Source organism: Pleurodeles waltl, chromosome 5 (assembly GCF_031143425.1).
Source record: "Pleurodeles waltl isolate 20211129_DDA chromosome 5, aPleWal1.hap1.20221129, whole genome shotgun sequence".
Classification (NCBI taxonomy): Eukaryota; Metazoa; Chordata; class Amphibia; order Caudata; family Salamandridae; genus Pleurodeles; species Pleurodeles waltl.
This window is the reverse complement of record NC_090444.1, coordinates 158,943,269-158,958,377: the sequence shown is the minus strand read 5'-3', so window position 1 is coordinate 158,958,377 and position 15,109 is coordinate 158,943,269. Positions and strand designations below refer to the sequence as shown.

General features: G+C 46.9%; 1 long non-coding RNA gene across 1 annotated transcript; it reads left to right on the top strand.

The window, feature by feature from the left end:
- The first annotated feature begins 1,823 nt into the window (after positions 1-1,823).
- Positions 1,824-9,451, top strand: LOC138295503 (uncharacterized). Its single transcript, XR_011203609.1, has 3 exons — positions 1,824-1,993; positions 7,992-8,373; positions 9,085-9,451. It is a non-coding gene; the product is annotated as an uncharacterized lncRNA (long non-coding RNA).
- The last annotated feature ends 5,658 nt before the right edge of the window (positions 9,452-15,109 follow it).

Genomic DNA, 15,109 nt, shown 5'->3' with positions numbered 1-15,109 from the left:
ATTTTAAATGCATTTTTACATTTTGCACCAGGTTACCACCTGGTTTCATTTCATGGTATTTTGCATGTGCAAAATGCCGTTCTGCGAAATATCGCAATTTGTGATTTTTTGCAGCATCGCCTTGCGATGTGGATTTTGCGAATCGCAAATTGCGACTCGCAAAACCAGGTTGCAACGCAAGAAATCGCAATTTTAGCGATTTCTTATTTGTGGTCTGCGAATGCCTTTCATGCATCGCAGACCACTTTTTTGCACTCGCAAACGGCCGAATTTTGCGATTCGCACCGTTTGCGAGTGCAAAAAGATTTCATACATCTGGCCCATTGTTTTGAGAGGTGACAGATTTTTTCCCCCCGAGGATTTAAGACTCAAATTGTATAAGTTAGCACATGAGAGTCATTTAGGTCAAACCCTAACCAAAGAAGATTGAGGGAACATTTCTGGTGGCCAGGAAATGTATAGATTGTAAGGAGGGTGAAAAGAGGTAAAAGGTTGGGAGACAAAGTGTTGTTGGAGTGATACCAGACTCTGGGAAAGCGTGGCACACAATGTGTATGTACTTTATTGGCCCGCTTGGAGGAGTTACCCCGAATTTGAGATGTGCATTGGTTATGGTGGATGTCCATTCAAGATGGTTGACAGTAAAAAATTTAAGGGAGATCACTACCAGTAGTACAATTAGAGCGATGAAAGAAATATTTCTGGAGAAAGGGCGTCCTGTAAAAGTCATTACAGATAATGGGACACAATTAACCTCTGTCGAGATGGAAAGTTTTTAAAAATCGTGTGGGATATGCCATTCTCACACTTCCTTTTACAATCCACAAGCAAATGATATAGTAGAGAGGAGTAACTGCATGGTGAAAGGTATCATCCAAATGGCATTGAGTAGTGGCAAAGATGTACGTGATATGATGAATGACTTAGTTTGGGCATATAGAACGACTGAGAACGTGGGGAAAGGTAAAATACCCTTCATGGTGATGAAAGGCAGGGAGGCTGGGACAAAATTTAATCCCTCATGGATTACTATGTTTATAGAGAAGAGGGAGGTATTCAAGGATAAAGGGGGAGTTCCCACATCAAATGTTGGAAACATTTTAAGGAAAGGCGATTTTGTGAAAATGAGATCTGGATGCGTTAATGGAGGTCTTACGAAATTTTGTGTACCATATAAGGTGGGGAAGTTCACGATTGTCATGTCGTGTTGGAGAATGGTCAACGAAAGGAAAGTTGCCTTTTATAGTAGAGGGGATGAGGAGAGGGATGGTGACATTGATGGTGAAAGTGGTGGGGGATGCAACAGATTTTTACTCACATCAGATGAGGAGTTGTTAAAGGACAATCACGTTTTAAGGGAAAGTGATTGTCAGACATCGAACACCGGTTGTGATACCTAAACGTGTGGTTTGGGTCCTAGATGTCAGGGGTGTTTTTTTCATGAGGGCGTAGGGGCTCCGCCCAGGCCATATTTGCTATCTTCTATCTTGTTTATATTATTATTTTCATGGTACAGTACGTGTGTACAGGTTCATCAGGCAGGGTCAGGCAAGCTTCACTGGCACATGTGCTTAGTGCGCATGTGCCACTTGTCGCAGGTTTAACAGGGCTTACATTCTCCTAGCCCTGGTCCTCTTTGGGCTTCTACACCATAAAGCCACACCCCTCTGTGATGAAAGGCATGTTTCGCTGATTGAACACAGCGTGGGCGCCTTAGGCTTAAGCCCTGTGCTGCCCAAGACTGTGTGTCAATCAGCAAGGCTGTCAGAGGGCGGGCTTCATATTAAGCTGGCGCTTCTTTATGACACAGTTCATTCAAGTCCACTGACTCTCCGCTTGATCAGCAGGAGCTGTGACATCATGTGGGGCCCACGCGCTGACATGGAGGCAGCAGATGAAGACTTGGCTAAGCACCAGCCCCGCTTTCCTTGACATAACGTTGGAGGGCCTGCTTGCAGCTTGGAAATGTTGCTACGCCAGTACAACTACCATGGTATGTGGCTTTACACTTATAAATTGAGATGTTTGTGTTTGTGAATTGCCCCGTCTGTGGGTGGAAGACAGAACGTGAAAATGAGTGTGTGTTCTAGGTTTTGGTGTGCTGTAGTCAGTGGTACTGAGTCCCATTGTTATGTCAAACACATCTATATTGTTCTGAGTGGAAAATAAATGAGTGACAGTCTGTGTGTATCTGAGTGTGTGGGTGTTACTCTTTGGGTGTGCGTGCACGTGTTACTGTGTGTGTAGTAGCTGAAGGTTAGTATGTGTGTGTATTTGCCTGCGTGCCTGCCTAAGGTCACAAGTCTCAGCGCAGATTCTGTATATCTCTGTGTGTGGCTTCTGTGTAGGATAGAGTACGTGTGTGTTAATCTGTGTATGCGCATGCGTGTTACTGTCTGTGTATGTGTTAGCATGTGTGGGCTAGTATGTGTCTGTGTGTATTTGCATGCGCGCCTGCCTAAGGTCACAAGCCTCAGCACACATCATAGATACCTGCGTGTAGCTGCTGTCTAGGATAGCGTGTGTGTGTTGGTATGTCTGTGTCAAAGGGGTTGTTGTTGTTGGTGGTGGTGACCGGTGTTTGCCTGGGAGGTCATCAGGGTTACCCAGTCAATTCTTTGGTCTCTTACCAGGACCTGAACAGGCCGAGCGGGTCCGTTGAAAGCTCAGAAGCCATCCTGCTCGACGAATATGTTTAAAGCACAGATGCACTCTTGCCTTCTAGACTGGCTCATTTCTCGTCTGGTGTCACCTGGTGCTGAAATGCCCACCTCTTTCCGATCCCTCAGACTGGGGTGTACTTGTGGGTTTCATTTCAACCCCCCTTTGGTGTGTTTAACTAGGTAAAACAGCAGCCTTGTTTCTGCCTGCAAGGGAACGTTTCAGGACATAAACTTTCTTAATGTGTAAAATGTTCGAATCCGGAAGATGGGAGTTAAATCATTAGTTATGTCATGGTAATCCGGGTGACCTGTTTCTGGTGGCGCCGCTCATGGCACTGGAAGTAGTGCTGACCGTCTATGGCTGTCCAAGGAGGGGTCTGTGCATGTCCTTTCATTAGTCTCCTGTGTCATACAGCACACACACAGTCTGCCAGCTGTCATCTGTGGACAAGGGGCACTGGTGACTTGTGCACATCCTTGAACTGTTGGACACAGTGACGTGCCACCTCTGCCTGGGAGCGTCCAGCTCCCCCAGTCCCATACGTGCAGATGGGAGCCAGCTGCTTCTGTGGACTAGGGAATCAGGTGGTCTCTGCACATCCTTTCACAGTTGGACACCGTGGGAGCCAGCTTCTCTCTGGCATAAGGGACAAGACACCTGGCATTTACACGTCCTTGAACTGTTGGACACACTGACGCGTCATTTCCTCCGGGGGACATTAAAACTTTTCCAGTATTATAAGTGTAGAAGGGAGCCAGCTTCTCTCTGGGATAAGGGACACAACACCTGGCATTTACACGTCCTTGCACTGTTGGCCACATTGACGTGCCATCTCCTCCCAGGGACATTAAAACTTCCCCAGTATTATTAGTGCAGAGGGGAGCCAGCTCCTCTCTGGGATAAGGGGCATGCATGGCCTTTGCATGTCCTGGCACTGCTGCACACACTGACATGCCATCTGCTTCAGGGGACATTAAAATTCCCCCCAGTTTATAACTGCAGAGGGTAGCCAGCTTCTCTCTGGGATAAAGGGCCACGTGACCATTGCATGTCCTTGCACTGCTGGACACAGACATGCCATCTGCACCGGGGGACATTAAAACCCACCCCGTACCCTGCCTGGGTCTGGCTTTTTCTGTACCCTACAGGGCACAGGGCTCGACCTCCCAGTCTCAATCCTACCCCTGTGTGGCACTCCCTCCTTCCCTTCCATTAGGGATCCATGAATGAATTCACCTCTTCCAGCATCCATTCCATCCATCTTGCCATCAAAACTATTTATTTGACCATCCGTTCATTCATCAATCCATGCCATATTTCAATTCACCAGTTTGTCCATCCTTCCACAACACCATCTTTTCTTCTATCTAATTCATCCATCCACCCCTTCCTTCCATTCGCCCAACAACCTCATCCATCCTTCCATCCATCCATGACCCACCCATTCATTCATTAACCCATCAACATATTTTCTTATTCATTCATTTCAAACACAACCATCCCCTCACCCATCCATCCACATCACCAGTCATCCATCCATACATAAAGACCTGTATGCATCCACCAATCCATCCATCCACAACTGGCAAATAACACTGATCAATTTCTGAACAAATGAATGCATAAAACGTTAAGGTATTCAATGGTAGTGATTTAGTTCCTGTTTATATTTCGCATGTTTTACTTAATCTTGCATTCCTTAAGAGTGCTCACTATTTCCAGGATGTTGTATTTCTGTATTTTTTGTGTAGCCTATTTCTATGTACAGTGCATACTCTGAACTAAGTTGCCCTCAAGCATTTTTAATGGGCCACCATTGAGAGTTCTGAAGCAAAGGCTGAAGGCACTACGAATTTCTCACAGTACCTGTCAATGGGTCTATGGCCTCTCTACTGAACAAACAGAGTAACAGTCACTTATTCCAGTTGCAATTGTGATTCTGTGCAACTGTGTGCGAAGGAGGTGCACAGTTACCAAAATATTGAGAAGGCAAAAGTAAATACAAATATAGTGCTTACAGGCGAGTTGGTGTGTTTGGGGGCTGTGAAGTGAAAGTCCCTGATTATACCGAATAAGCAGCTACCTACGTCATTATCATATGGAATCTCTTTATTGATGTCATAATAACATTCACAATTGCTTTATTAACCTTCTTGCTTTCAGATTTGCTTGAAAATGTACCATTTGCCCACTCTTCTTTCAAACATTTCCCAGGGGAGAACCCCCCCCCCACCCCAGCCCCTCTTGTGACGGTCGGGCTCACTCACTACGCATGCTCACCACTGGGCACTCATCCCGCACTATTATGCCCCACCACTTTCAAATGTCACCAGCCGCCATTGCTAGATGTCAGAAAAATCCAAGATATTTCCAAGATTATATTATGTAATCTTTTGTTATGCATTATGTGTGTTAATGTTCTTATTTTATATTCTAATTGGTACTTTTGTTTTATTTGTATAAAGGGAGTGGATATGTTGTATTCATGGAATTGTCGGCACGCTCCTCATGCCTAGTGGACGGTTCTGTGGGCAGTTATGGAACAGCTGACATGGAGCCAGACACTAGCAAAGGAGTTCTGATTTTTTTCTGCGTCTGCATGAACCTGCATTAAACGCTGTGTCAAAAATATACCGGATCCGACTATTTGTTACCTTACAACATGTTACTACAGACCGTGTTAGATTTTGGTTAGTGCGCTGAACTTTCAGGTGCATCATTATCAATATTTACTTGTAACGTTTCAATGTCACCTGTTGTCTCCATCAAAGCACTTGGCAAACTTTCATCCGTATAAACATTGTTTAGTTATTCTTTGATAAACCAATCAACACATTTGCTTGTATTTTATGGTTTGTCTACTTTGTAAACGGAAAAAAAAGAAATTGCTGCTAAGTAGCAGTAATGAGTGTAGCACACTGAGGCACAAATAGCTCACATAGGGCCAGATGTAGGAAGCGTTTTGCATGGTGCAAACACCGAATTTCGCTGTTTGTGCCATGCAAAACGCACATCGCGATGCTCATTCCCATTTTGCGAGTCAGTAACCAGGTTACCAACTCGCAAAATGGGAATGCGACTCGCAAAAAGGAAGGGGTGTTCCCTTCCTATTTGCAATTCGCATCCGATGTAGAATTGCTTTGTGACCACGAACGCGGTTGCAAAGCAATTCGCATTTAGCACCCATTCCCAAAAGGGAAGGGGTCCCCAGGGGACCCCTTCCCCTTTGTGAAGGGCCCTGAAAACATTTTTTCAGAGCAGGCAGTGGTCCTATGGACCACTGCCTGCTCTGAAAAAATTAAACACAAACGTTTCATTTTTTCGTTTGTGTTGCAACTTGTTTTCCTTTAGGGAAAACGGGCTGCAATACAAAAAAAAATCTGTTTTATTATCAAAGCAGTCACAGACATGGTGGTCTGCTGTCTCCAGCAGGCCACCATCCCTGTGAGTGCTGCGAATCGGAAGGGGGTCGCAAATTGGGACCCACCTCATTAATATTAATGAGGTGGGTCTTTGCGACCCCCTTGCGATTCACAGATGGTGTCAGGGACACCATCCTGCATCCGATTTTGCGACTTGCAAATTGCGAGTCGGCCAGACTAGCAATTTGCAAGTCGCAAAATCGGATTTTCCCACATGTTAGTGCATCACTAAAACCCCCTGTTGTTCGTTGGAGCTTAAATAACTGTACCCCCTCAGCTAAGCACATCAGGTCCATGCAGTAGGCGCTCAACCAGCTGAGCCGTTCTGTAGCTTCAGACACAATGCCTGTGCAAGTCCTTAATTAAGGTGTGGAACAGTGGGCCTTTCAGGTGTGTGTTTAATGTGCACAGCCCAATGTAATAAATCTAGGCTTGGGCACAGACAGTGAATTCTCGTTAGCGCTGGAACGGGAACACAAAAAATGCTTTGGGCTGATAAGGAGAGCATTAAGCAAGTTAGATTTCTTTCCTGATACTGCCCGATATTTTGGCAAATATTTGAACTGAGGTCAGTCCAAAGGGAAATGCTTTGGACAGATAAGGGGAACATTAAGTAAGTTAGAGATCTTTCCTATTACCGCCCGATGATTTGTCAGACAATGAAACTGACTTACTCACAAGGTCGTTTTGGTCCCTGGGTGTTATCTCTACGAGGTGGTACCGTTTCTGCCTCTCCTGTGGCAAGTATTCTGCATCCGTGTTTACGCACATACAGATTGAGACTATGGGCCAGATGTAGCAAAATTTTGCGAGTCGCAAATGGCCCGAATCGCTATTTGCGACCCCGCAAAATCGGAAATGGGATGCAAAAACCCCATTTCCGAATTGCAAATAGCGACGCGAGCCATTACCGACTCGCAAAATTTGCGACCCCATAGTGCGACCCGCAAATAGGAAGTCGCAATTTGCGAATCGCAAACCATATGAAAAAGCCACTCGCAAATTGCGACTAGTCGCAAAAAGCCCATTTTGCACACTCAAATTACCACTAACTCAGAGCAGGTGGTAACCAGAACCAAACTATATAAGGAGACCCAGAAGGCACCTGGGTTACTCAAGATGGCAGAGATATATGTGATAGCAAGGAGGAGGAGAGTCCACGCCGCACAGCAGAGGAGGAGGAGGAGCCAGAGACAGGAGAGGATATACAGAACCAGGCAGACACTTTTCCAACAAACAGAGGAGGAGATATATGATAAATACAGACTCAGCAGTGCAGCAATATTAGAATTAATAGATCTACTCAATCCGCAGCTTCAACGCCAGACTGTGCGCGGCAGCGCCATCCCCACACATGTGCAAGTGCTATGCTCACTGCACCTCTTGGCCTCGGGTAGCTATCAGGGGGTCATTGCTGTGGCAGGTGGGGTATCCCTAAGTGCACTCTCACGGTTTTTCAGATGTTTCTTAGATGCCATACTCACACACATGTCCAGATACATATACCTACCCAGGAATGAGGCAGAAATCAACAGCACCAAGTTGGAATTCTACAGGATTGACAACTTCCCTCATGTAATAGGGTGTGTAGACGGGACACATATACAAATCTGCCCTCCTGCAAATCTGGAATATCTGTTCCGAAACCGTAAGTGTACCCACTCACTGAACATCCAGGTGGTATGTGACGCCCATTATGTCATCACTGACATGGTAGCCAAATTTCCTGGGAGTACACATGACTCCTACATTTTCAGGCACAGTGGGATACACCAACGCCTAGAATGTGGGGAGTTTGGAGATGGATATCTCTTAGGTATTGCTGAATACACCCTGAAGACATACACACAGGTCCCTGTGGAAGCCATCCATGCCCTGCTAACATTGTCCATTTTTGCCAAACAGGTGACAGTGCATATGCGCTACGACCATGGACACTTACCCTGTACTTAACACCCAGCAATGAGACTGAGAAGCGATACAACTGAGCCCATAGGAGGACCCAAAATGTTATAGAGAGGACCTTTGGACTGGTGAAGGCAAGATTCCGATGCCTCCACAGAAGTGGAGGTGCGCTCCAGTATGCCCCAATAACAGCATTCAAGATCGTTGGCGCATGTGCTATACTGCACAACATTGCCACCAGACGTGGGCTACATCTCACCCCTGAAGACCCAGATTCGGAGGATGACGAGCAAGAGCTACCACATCGCCATCATGGGGCTAGAAGCATTGCAAATCAAGGCAGACGGAGACGGGACCACATTGCAAACCAACACTTTGGAAGGTATGTGCTACCTGTCACCACACACACTAATGTCACACACAAAGAGCCCAGTTGTGAAGTGGAACAAACAAGTGAACCTAAATAATTATGAACTGAACTGTTGGTCAGGGGCTGTAAATGTCCACCTGCAATGAGGACACATTCACCTCATGTGCCTCAATTGTCCGCAAGTGCATAGCTCAACTCCTCCGCCTGGGACGCCCAGCATGGCTAGTGCTTGGAGTGTCAGCAGATCCCTGACGTGCACTGCCACTCCGCAATACCCTTGTGTCCGTGGCAGAGGCACTACTGACGGTGGAGCCCTCCTCACTATCTTGAGGTGTGTCTGCCGTGCCCCTAGCCACCTGTCTTGCCTCCATCATGTCCACAGCATGGCTAATCTGATCCAGTCCTCGAGCCACATCCCCTGCAAAGTGGCCCAAGTCTACCTGCAAACTGACTGTACGGCGTGAGAGCCCTGTTGTATTGACTGCCAGGCGGACGATTGAGGCAGCCATGCGGTCCAAACGGTGTATGAGTTGCCGCTCACGGCGCCTTGCACTCTCTCTCTGACATAAGTTCAGTTACTAGTTGAAGGATGGAGAGTGCAAGGTCACCGACATGATTGCTCAGGCTTTGGAAGTCTGTGTGCACCTGTGCCAGCCCTGTGGTGAAATTCCGCTCCATACGCTGCATGGCCCCTGATATAACTCTCATCTGCCTTGTTTGCAGGCGCTGACCACTGATGAGAGCTGCCTCGGCGGCGCACATGGAAGAGTCCCCTACATCCTCCTGGGACACTGCAGGGACATGGACTCGGCATCTGCGACGCGGTGGAGCACCAGGGTCCTGTTGTATGGCACTGTGGCTGGGACCGGGTGCTGGGTCGATCTCCCCAGTGTCCATTGGTGCAGCTGGAGGGGACTGTGGTTGGGTGGTGCTGGGCCCTGTAGTGGCTGCTCCTGACTCCTGTGCTGCCTGTTGGCTGCCTTCTGCACCCTGGACGGACTGGGTGATGTGGATGTCTTGTTGGAGACCTGTGGGACATAGGGAACACACTGTCAGTATCTAACATCTGTTGTATGCTTCCTAATAAACTGTTGCCTAGCAGCTGACTACTGAACTACATTGCCCATAATGCACCATTCTGGTGGTTGCTAGTCTGGAATGGAGCTAATTTGGTTGTGCATGCTGCTGTGTACTGGGTGGGTGGGGATATGGCAGATATGGGTGTACATGCATGTTTCATGGTACTCACTTGTTGATGTTCCTGGCGCTGACGTGTCCAGCTCTCCCATTCCAGCCACTGCCTCTGGCTCAAGGGTCTGTTCCACACGTTCCTCCATGGGTGTGGGTGGTGGGACGGTGGATGGGCCTCCTCCTGTGCCCCTCATCTCCCGGAGGCGCTCTGCCACCCTCTCCTTGGTCCTGGAGCGCAGGTCGTACCATCTCTTTTTGAGCTCTTCGATGCTCCTGTGGCTCACCCCTATGGCGTTGACCTTCTCCTGGATGTCATTCTAAATCCTCCTTTTGTCAGTCTCTGGCACACTCAGGGCAGCCCTTCCAAATAGCTGGTCATGGTGCTGGCAGCATTCATCTGTCAGCACCCCCAGTTCCTTCTCTGAAAACTTAAGTTTTCTCTTCCTGCCAGCGTCCTCCATTCTTGCTGCTGTTCCTCCTGGTGCTTGCTCAGCAGTTGGAAAAGGGTGTGGTCCTCCCTCCTCCCAGGTGTATTTGTAAACTTCCTGGCTGTGATGTCATCAGCAAGAGCCAGGAAGTGTTTTCCAGACTGTTCTGCTGCACCTGCATGCAATTTGCGGCACAGTCGCAATTTGCGACACCCACTCGCATTTTGCGTGTTCGTTTTTAGCGAGGTCGCAAAAAGCGACCTCGCAAACAGCGGACTCGCAATCTGCAGTGCGACTTCATTTGCGAGTCGCAAAATGAAGTTGCTTTTTCTTGTTGGATACCTGTTTGCGAGTCGGAAATTGGGAGTCGCAACGACTCACAATTTCCGACTCGCTATTTTTTAGCTACCTACATCTGCCCCTATGTTAGCACTTTTCGTGGTTTATGTGACTTGAAGCTGCAGACATATTTATGTGCTAATAATCAGGTGCCAATGGCGACCGAAGGTTTTGTGGCTTGGTTTGTGTCACCTGCTTTTGTCAGAGGGGGGTTTTATGTTGCAAGGCGTTGATAACGCCAGTTCAAGTGAAAGCCAACGCTCCTGAAACATCATGTAAAGATGACGTTTAAATGTTTACAACAAGAAGCAGAAAACGAACAATAGAAACGAGGGGAGCATAATTGTGTACTAAATGCAGATAAAACATAACGAAAAGGACAATGTAAACAAAACATCATGGGGTAGAGGCGTAACTGCCAGAGCTGCTGCCTTTGGAGCTGAGGATCCAGTTTCAAGTCTTTGGTATCGGCTCAGCATCCCTTGATCCTGGGCAAATCACCTACTAGGGCCAGATGTATGAAAGCTTTTTGCATTCGCAAACGGTGCGAATGCCCATTTGCGAATGCAAAAAGCCATTTCAGAATGTATTAAAGGCATTCTGAAAGCAATTTTAAGGAATCGCTACAATAGCGATTCCTTAAAATTGCAACCCTGTTTAGAGAGTCGCAAATTGCGACTCTCTAAATAAGAAATCGCAAATAAGGATTCCTTATTTGCGATTTCTAAGCACATGTAAGAAGCAATTCCTTAATGCGAATTGGGCATTAAGGAATCGCTATTTACCACCAAGCTGAACTTGGTGGTAACCATGTGCAAATTTTAAAAATGCATTTAAAATGCATTTTTAAAATGTATATGTAAAGCATACATGCCCTTTTGCCATGTGTGCACCTTACACTTCCTAAAAACTTTTTGGGGTGCAGCAGAGGGGGCCTTAGGCCCCCAGCACCCCGGGGTTTTGCATTTCCAAAATTGCGATTTCCAGATAAGAAATCGCAATTTTGAAAATGCAAACAAATTGCAAATATGGGTCTACAGGCCCATAGGTGCGAATGGGGCCGGTATTGCAATTTGCGATTCGGTAATAGCATTTGCGATTTTTAAGAAATCGCTATTACCGAATCGCAACTGTGACACATTGCATTTTGCGAATCCTAAATAGTGATTTCTTAAAAATCGCTATTTCCGACTCGCAAAAGGCCTTCTTGGTACATCTGGCCCCTACTCCCCCCATGCCTATCGAAAAGGAATGTGTCCTTGTGTAACGTAACTGGGTCTCATGTAAAGCGCTCCAATACCTTCGGGTCAAGTCCACGCTATAAAAAATGGCTATAACTAAATAAATAAAAGAGTTGAAGCAGCAACCAAATCAAAATGTGGATTCAAAATGTAACAAGGCCCTGGAAAATCTAACGTGGCAAAATACGCTAAAGGCGACCCTGGATATGGACGTACCAAGCAGGCAGCATGATTATTATTGTATGTTAACATAATTCATATTGTTATTTATAACATTGCTAATGTGGCAGCCTTCATTATTACAATATTCTAATGAACTGAGCCATGGGCTGCCAACATCTGTACAAAAGCAGTGGGACGGCAGGCTGCAGAGGCGGAGTGCAGGCATGCTGGCATTAGGAAGAACAGCGCTTCTTTATCAGATGCGCTAGAGCACCAGCGTTGATGCCACACATAACATAATGAACAAGCGGAGTGGTTTTAGTAATAGGTCTTCAGAGATAGCCAGGCGAACGATTCCAGGCGCAGGTGCATGTCTAGATAACGGATCCAGCATATTAGATGGGAAGTGAAGGGACAAATATACGTTACATGCAACAAGAATTTGGAACTGGATCTTGGAAATGTTTCAGTAAAGTGCCATTAACTACTGGGAGAGATATAGGACAGCATCCAGCCATATTACGGCAGTAGTTTGATCGGTATGTCAATTTGGACACCAACATGTGAGGGATGGGCTGTTAACTAGAATATTGATGATAACAACCTCATATATCCTGCTGCTGTGCTGGTAGTCAGTATGCCGAGTAAGATTTAGATGGTTAATCTGGCAGAGACACTAACTCACTGTTCAGTCCAGGCGCAGTTGCACAGGCAGGCAGCTGCTGGGGAGCATCTGAGCACTCTAACAGAAGATCTAGTGTGGGACATGTGGTGCTGTGCTTACATTGTCAGATTAACTGCAATCCTGATAGCAGCAGGAGATTTCCCCTTGTAATGCTGTGTTTTACTAATAATCTCCAATGATAGCTAGGGACATTAAACACAATAACAATAAACTGGTGTGCTGAGAAGTACCAGTTAGCATTTCAAGGTAATTGGCAGGTATGCCGGGTATACTTTCAGCCATACTTTTCTCTGCAGCGGAATGTCTGCATGCACAGGCTCACAGGCCACCCTGGAAAAGTTAACAGAAAGAAATATTTGTACTTACATGTGCGAGCTGTCATGGGCGTCAGTTAAGCAGATGTTTTGGTTTGGTGACAGTGTGTTGCACCGATCCTCGAAAACAGGTATCTGACTGTCCCCCCGTTTTTCTTTCTTGTATGACATCTGCGAGTGGAAACAACGTACCAAGAGGCCGAAGAGGATCCCTGAATGCCCGGGCATAGCTGTGAGGATGGAGCGGAGCACTTTCGGTGTGTGTGGGGGAATATAACCGAGGGAGCCCAGCATACTTCTCCCTCCCTCAGCCACAGCTATTATTGCTAAACCAGCATTTGATTTTGTGTAAGGGCTTTCCCCGTTAACAAGGGAGTAACTGCTGACAACTCGACAGGGACCATCAGTCATTGTATAAGGATACCGAGAGGAGGGTAATCTAGGCAGCAGGAGAGGGCTGCGTGCACACGGCAAAGAATAAGTTGGAACTTTAGGACTTCCCCAGTCTATAATGATCTTAAGATCACACAAAAATGGGTCAGTAGGGTATAAATACATCCCTTTGTATCAGCCATTTCCATCTAGGGTGTAACTTTAAATCCTGAGCTTGGGCTTCGCCTGGCACTCCTTAATTACAAGGGCATATGGAGGAAGAAGGTGTATGACACATTGGAGTCCTTCTTTATCTTATGTAACATTTCCCATACACTGATTAATCAATATAGACTCTATTGTCTCTATATAATACACAGGTGACAGGGAGGGCTCAGACACCCTACTGGGTTACGAGCTGTGGCAGAGATGAGGAAGCAGGGTCATTGGGGTTTGGGAGGCACCACCATCACTGAAGCTGACCCCTGGCAGCAGCCTATAAAGCCAAGTCTTAATACTTAAGGGCAATGAAGTCACTACAAGTTAAACAAGCATTTACAATGCATCGGGTCTCGCGTTTGCTCGTGTTAGAGCCGATCGCGTTGTAAACTCCTAACCCGACTTTTCACCTATCGGGCAAAAGTGCATTTATGCACATAACCCGAAAAAGTGAAATCAAGTAGGTAAAGCGCTCGACTTCTGCCAAGCGAGATCGGGCTCGTAAATTAGTTTTAAAAAAAGTCCACCAGCCGGATGGAAAACAGCGAGCCTCGCATGTTTTCTGTACTTGGTCGCTGCGCTCGAGGAGGGCTAGCCACCGGAAAAGGCATGACCTATGCGTGCCTTCGACTAATGAAAGCAAGCCGATTTAATTAGGGAAGCCCACGAACCAATAAAAAGCACTGACGTGAAGTTGACAGGGCTCGGAGCCCTTTTCTAAATACTAAAGAGTCTCCCTGCTATACGCATGCGTGAGCGCATGCAAAGCAGGCTCGACCCTAAAAAGGAGTGGTGATATCCCATGCAATATGTAACACTCCCCAAATGACTAACAGTACTAACGGGAGTGACCTGGCCATTGAAGGCTTACCTCACCCACAGGGATAATTACCCCTAGCTCTCACATAATAGGGTGATTTGAGCAGAAAGGGAGCAATGAAGAGAAGTGAAGGCAGTATCACAGATATCACCCATGTCTCCTGTAATGCAATATTAACAAAGGCTTGGGGCCCCGACCGCTTCACGCGGCTCCGGGAGCATAACTGGGTGTGGTCCAACCCTTTAATATTGGTATGCCTGGGCAGGGGAGAACGGTCCCCAATAAAACTCATTGGGGTGAGGCAAAAATAGGTCGGTTGAAGTACCTGAGAGGAGGATGGAACACAACTAGTTCCGATAAGCAGGGGCAACAGGAAAACTGAGTATTAGGATCACCACATGCCTGATAAGGACAACTGCTGTTGGTTATCTCCTCCTTCTAGCCAGGGATAGGGCACTGGGAACAAAAGCAATGGTCCCTGGTGCCGCGTTCAGGAGGTTATATTCTGCCATGTGGACAGCCAGGGTTACAATGGGGGGCCCTTGGTTAGGCAGCTTAGCCAGGCCCGTAAGGCCTGCTGCTGAACAAGTACCAGTCACCAGACAGAATACAACAGTCTTTGTTGAGGCCAGGACAAGGTACCTCAGCCCCAAAGATCCTAGAGGCATTGAGTTAATCTAAGCTAATGAGTACAGGCTCACAAGAGAAGGCAAAAGTCGGGAGACCACTGCCAGGGTGGGGGAGACAGCACCTGTAAACAGTTCTGTAAAGCATAAAAGCCCCCAGTAGGCTGTCAGAAAGGAAGGCATTGCCATAACAGTGATCTTTGGGAGGCCTTATGGCCGGGACACTGAGCTACACTGTTGAAAGTCAGACTAGAAAGCCGAGGGTGGCATTGAAAGGAGGAAGAAGGAGTAAAGGATGAAAGGGGGAGCCGCCCAGGGACGTGAGCCCCACAAGTGGCGTGGCAGTAAAAG